The following is a 6,684-nucleotide window of genomic DNA, read 5'->3' as shown; positions in this document are numbered from 1 at the left end:
TCACTTTTCGATGAGGTTTTGACCTTTTTTTAAAAAGCTTTTTTTTTTTATTTATTGTTTCTTTTCTTACCATAAAATGCTCTTCTAATTAGGCATTTGAATGTAAGAAAGTCCAACTAATAATATTAGGATATCTTATTTTATTTATGACACCTACATAGAGACAGTGCCAGGTTAACAGAGACCATTATAAAGAATAGAACTTTATTGTCATTACAACAAAAGTGCAACGAAATTACAACAAAAAATGTTGAAGTTGCAAGAGAAGCACAAGTGAAACAGATTTTAATAAATCTGTCACTAAGCCTGAGTTTCACCTGCTATGACTTATCAACATGTCTGCTTTGACGCTGGTGCTGTGGCAGCACAGGAAATTACTAGATGACATGCGTCAGGTCTGCGGGTCTGAAGATTGAAACTGGTAGATTTGTTTAACCTGCATTCTTCCTCATGGCCAGCAGGAGACCCCCTTGTGACGGAAAAGAGGCCAGACTACAGAAGCCCACCAGTAAATGACAGCACTCCTCACTTAATTTGCTACCTCAGTCATTTTCTGTCGAGATTATAATCATAGCTTGTCATGAACCTGGCTGAATTTTTCTTCACACTGTCTGGCTCAAAGAAAACCAAAAACCAGAGATAACAAGATATATAGTATAATAAGATATCTAATATATAATAAAATAAGTCAGGTTTTTCTCATCAGGTATTACATTCTCCCACTCAATAACAATCCTATCACTCTTAAACATATATACCAAGCAAAGAAGAACACACATATGCCTGTTTTAGTAGTCCAGTGTACCTAAATATCGCTTATAAAATCAGGAAATTAAAAGGAATAAAGAAAAAGCTGAGTCATTTATGAACACATGAGAAAACCCAAGCTGATTTAAAGTCTTCTTTAACAAAACTACAGCCTGACAATGTCTTAAATAAAGACAGAAAACTGGATCAAACTTAAAACTAAGCTTGACAAAAAGGTTCCATTAAATATGCCTGAAATTTATAGGGAAAGCTATATTAATTTGACTCTGTGATGGCCTGATTGATGGGATGATCGAGGGTAATAGAGTCCTGTGCATCCGTTGCTACCAATCGTGGATGCAAGTCTCTGTCCTTTTTTATTCTTTTTATTATTGTTGAAGTTGTGGAGAACAGCTCCGACCATTGTTATCTCACAATATTACAATATTGTTATCTCATGGGGTCAAAACCTAAAGGCATTAGAAGATGTCTTTAAGTTTTGATCCCATGAAGCACACTGAAGTGGTTTTGTTTCAAGGTCTGGGTAGAGATTCATTTGGTACTGGGTGTTCAATATCTTCTGGTTCCGGCAAGAGTCCAAGAAAAATAAGGGTGAAAAAAAGGAAATTAAAATAATCACATTTAGTTGAAAAAAAAGTTTCTTTGTCATAACATTTACAATCTCGCTCTGGGATTAATAAAGTATATTTTATTCTATTTCATATCATACATGAGCCACTGAGGACCCTCACATGCCATAAAAGGTATTGAAAATGGAGGCACATGATGTAAACTATCAACCCTATAAACCCAGGGAATCCAATAAATAAATAAATATGTTTTGAATGTTGAATTTTATATGCATATAAAAGTCATATTAAGAATGTGGTGAGCCATTACTCTGCTACCTTCACCTTTATAGGAATTATCTTTAGTGTGGGCTACTTTACCAGTTCAGTTGGAGCAAGAACAATTTGTGGATGTGCTATGCAGTTTTTGCTCAGATTTTCTATATAACAAGCTGACTGCACAGCTACATATTCCTTAAGTAATGGTTTCAGTCTTTAAACACTTTCACACAGAGGAGAACGTTGTACAGATCTGACATTCAAGTCCCCAGGAGTTTCTTTCAGGGAGGTGAGAAGGGGTGGTGTTTTTTACTAATCTGAAATTCAGAAAATGATATATGTTTGTAAGGCCTGTGCCGTACATCCTCTCTCATTTTGACCACCTGTTGACAAAAAACCTATAGATCATCAGTCAATCAAGCCTCACCATGAAGAGAATAATTAACCAACATCACACATTGAGCTGTTTAGATTCATCATTGTATTCCAGCTTGCTCTGGTGCTGTACTTTCAGATTCTTAATTCTAAATTTATTATGGTGTTCCTCCACTCAAACTTCAAGGTCAAATTCTGAAATCACATCTCAGTTATTAAACCTGCTGCATATGAAAAAAAAAAGAAAAAAAAATGCTGAATGTATTTGGAAGTCTTATGATTATAATTTTGCTCTAAGAAGTGGGCCAAATAAAAAGGTCAGATTTCATGGTGGATAAGTTACAATACAGCAGATCTTGCATTGAGAAGCACCTTTTAGTTACTCATAATAATTCCCATCTTCTTGCTCCTTTATTTTCTTTTTCCTTGTCTAGATTTGTCTGCTTTTAACCAAACCAAACAAAAACTAACCAGACAACAATGGTGGTAGGCAAAATATCAAGAGAGAGATTCTAATAAATGCCCATTTCAGCTTGCACAGATATCAGATATACTGTACTTCTCAGTATATTGTAGTCTAGATAGTGTCTAATTAATCCTCTGTATTAGCTAAACTCCAAAAGCTCAATCATCTTGTCTGTCTGGCTCTTTTGACTTATCGCTTCATCATCCTGCCTTCTCACCATCTGCCACTCACATACCAAGCGTCAGCAACATACCAGACTATGCCAGCAACAACGCAGCCTTCCCAGCTTCATCTTCAGTTCTTTTAAAAAGATTACTTTGTTTTTGTGCTAAAATGAAACACAATTGTAAGTCACAAGTCATATTCAATAAAGCGTGATGTTGACTGTGCAAACTGAAGAGCTTCTCAGAGCGTGAACAGCTCATGATGGACAACTGCATCCATTAGTTGTGTAAAAATCTGTCAACCACTGTCTGTGTTTTTTTGTGTCAGAATGATGATCCTTTCACAGTTTCAAGGCAAGGCAGATTTATTTGTGTGGCACATTTCATGTGCAAGAACACTCTCTGCTTTTAAAAAATTAAAAGCAGGGTGCAAAAGTAACAGTAAAATGTACATGCAAATAAAAAGAACAAATAAAAAAAAGAAAAGTAAATCAATTAAATAGAAACAGAACAAACAAAGAAGAGAGAAATAAACAACACAATACATATAGTAGGTTACAACAGATATCAATGGCAAATATGTAATCATCATCATCATCATCATCATCATCATCATTACTGCAATAAAATATATTCAGACAGAAAAAAAAAAAGTTTTCAGACCCCATTTGAGCAGTTTTCAGGTTTGTTCCAGATTTAAGGAACATTAAAGCTAAACATTGATTTTCCTTGTTTAGTTCTAACTTTTGGGGTGGATAGCAAGCTCAACCCAGAAAATGTAAAAATTCTTAGAAGCTCAAATGACATCAGCAGATGTGATATATATTTTTGACCACAACCGTTCAGAGTTTTGTACACTAGCAGCAAAATTTTAAAATAAGACAGGAAGCCAGTGTAGCAGTTTGAGAACTGGAGTGATGTGTTCTTGTTGTGGTCTTTGTGAGCACATGAGCAGCAGAAAAGGCTGACCTGGTTGCTGCTTTAATATGGTTGTTAAAATGTAGCTCAGAGTCCAAAATGACACAAAGATTTCTGGCTTGAACTGTTGATTTCAACATTGCGCTGGAAAATAATCTTTGGATGCTAATCTTTGTTTCCAAACACAATTATTTCATTTTTATCATTATTTAGATTAAGAAAATTCAAGCACATATATGTATTGATATAACTGAGTCTTCACTTTGTATGGGACCAGCATCCCAGATGAGGCAGTACTATAGAGTATCTTCAGCATAATAATGATAAGATATTTTGTTTGTTTCCATGAGCCGAGCTTTAGTGGGACCATATAGATGCTGAACAAAAGGGATCCCAAAACTGAGCCTTGGGGAACTCCACATCATCTTTCGTTTGAGTAAATCTAATGTTACCAATTGATACGGAGTAACTTCTGTGTTCATGAAAGCAGAAGTTCGGTTTTGGTTTTGTTAGCTTTCATGAACTTCAATTTGTGAAAGTTTGGCAAAAAATGCTGGCTAACAATTGAAACATCTTGTTTAAGAGTCCGGTTTTATTAAAAGATACTAAAGCAGTACTTCTCCAACCTTTTCTGCAGAGCTCCCTTTTCATCAATAACAATAATATCAAGCCATCCCACCACCATCCCAGCACCACTACCACACGCACCCCAACACTTTCAATGAAATTTAAGAAGAAATGTGCCATGAACCAGTATTATTTGGCAGAAAAAAAGAGTCTGGTATCTTTAATTTAATGGCTGCTACTTCAGTTAAAACTACAACAGTGGCAGAGGAAAGTATTAATTCCACCCAACCTGAGCTGTAAAATTGGAAATTATAAGATGTTAACAGTTTTTCTTTCAGTGCAGTAAAACCAGTTTTAATCTACAATTCTGTAAACACTTTTTGGGGGGGTCAAAGCAAAGCATTCACATCACAGTTCAAATGCTTTTCACTCTGTGCATCTGTAAGTAAAAACATCATCCTTCCTTCATGCACATGATGTTCACACTGATTCAAACTGTCAGTTCAGAAGTCTACTCAGTTTGTGGCTGCTCCAAGCTGACACATTCAGTTCAGTGCAAAACAGCTCTATACAAACAAGCACAAAAGGTTACTAGTTCAACATGCTGCAATTTGAGATAGGTCTATCATATTGTAATTACTGATTAAAGTCTTTTCATGTGCTTTTGAAACAGGAAAAACACTTTAAATCAGACTGCGGTTTAAGGAAACAGACTGAACCCTTGCTAAAAGCTGCAGATTTTTCACTGATATTTGTGCTGCCTGACAGTCAGTTTGCTGAAAATATCGTGCTTCAGATGTGTTCATTGATGTACTGAACACTGATGCTGCTCTTTTGCTTTTTTGTTGAGGACTTTGGAAATGTTGGCAAGCACATTTTACTAATTTCTGTTTCTGGCTTGATGACAAAAGTCTAATACCCTGCATTTAAAAAATAAGACAACATAATGACAACGCTGATTCGCTTCCACACTAATGAACGTAGACGATTAAAAACAACAAAGAAAAAGCAAAATGTTCTTTTTCTTTTTTTTACTTTCATTGGAAAACAAAAAAGTGCTTCTCAGAGCAGGCATCTAAACGTGAATAGACACAGTCAGGTTAATTTGCACAGTAGTCTCTCAGCTGGTCAAACCTCCTTGTTTTTCTTCCTACTAAGATCCTGTCATGCAACACAGACCAACACGCCTGCCCAAAAGCTTCTTTTTCTCTCTATGTGGAGGAGGAACTATGCCAACATTTCACACCAGAAAATAAAACCTTTCTCAAAAGGTTTTTCAGATTGGATTTTTTTTTTACCCTTTTTTTTACATCACTGCTCAAGGAGACTCTTGGAAGCTTTGGATCCTCTGGAAAATGTGACAAAGTTGACACCAACTTTCCAGCTTTCTGTCACCTCAACCTTTCTTTGATCCTGTTAAAAAATATTAAAGCAATGTAACCGTAACACTAGAAAACACGCAGCATTATCACATTGTGTTTGCTGCTTTTATATCATTGGTTTTAATTAGCTGCAACACTTTAATTTACTTTTGCACATGTTAAGGATCCAGAGAAAATGCTATTTCATTCCTATGTATGATTTCCATGTGCACAAATGTAAAGATGATAATTAATACATTATTAAAATGATAAAAAAAAACTAATAATAAAACATCCTAAAACAGTTTAAATGCAGTAAAAATGTTAGAGATGCTTATTCCACAAATATTTCACTTCAACAGCCTTCACCGACAACTTTAAACAGCCAAATGTTAGTATTTTTTAAAAGTTTACAAGCAGGAATTTTAACATCTGATAATCAATCAAGCTTAAAATAATGATTAAATAAACAGCTGGTGAGTGCTCATCAACACACCTGCAAGACAACAAGCCAAGCAGCCGCAGGTAATATCAAAAGTATCATCTGACAGATGTTAATCTCAAATGTTTGTGCAGATGTTTAAGTGCATCAATCTTTGCTGTAAATATCAATCAAATCAAATATTTTAGCTGTAAGTTTCTCTATCGAACACACGAAGGCGCCATTTCCATGCACACGCGAGACTCCTGTCTGAAAATTATTAGAAAAGAATGGCTAAAGTTGCAAACAGTTTAAACACTCATAAGCAACACCAATTTTCCATCCACGATCCTCCACAGTTCTTCGTACAGTCGGATCACGCCCGTCATTTTGTGACAAAAATGGGAAAGTGGAGGTGGTCAGGGCGCAAAGGCTTTGTTTTTAATAGCTGGAATCTAATTGTTCATGTAACACATTTTGAATCAAACTAAGTGTAGACAGAACCATGTGAAAAAAGTTGACCACGTTTATATGTGTGTGCTTTTTGAACACAAGCCTCTCCTTCACCCTGCAAATGAGCCTCGTAGTCTCGCATTTCCACTACGCACAGGAGAGCGCTCACATGCCCCGTGGACGAGCTCTCCTGTCAGAATGGAGCAGCGCGTGGAAGGAGGCTCAATGACAGATGGAGACCTTACAGGGTTTCGCTTTGAAATACGAGCCCTTGTCGTCCTCAACACCTAAGAAATGAAGATTTTCCTTCATGCTACATAGAGTTCATTAGTGTCCGATCATGTCAGGGCTCGCGTCATCCCGC

Source organism: Melanotaenia boesemani, chromosome 7, assembly GCF_017639745.1.
Source record: "Melanotaenia boesemani isolate fMelBoe1 chromosome 7, fMelBoe1.pri, whole genome shotgun sequence".
NCBI classification, from domain to species: domain Eukaryota; kingdom Metazoa; phylum Chordata; class Actinopteri; order Atheriniformes; family Melanotaeniidae; genus Melanotaenia; species Melanotaenia boesemani.
The sequence above is the reverse complement of the archived record's forward strand: the minus strand, read 5'-3'. Positions refer to the sequence as shown.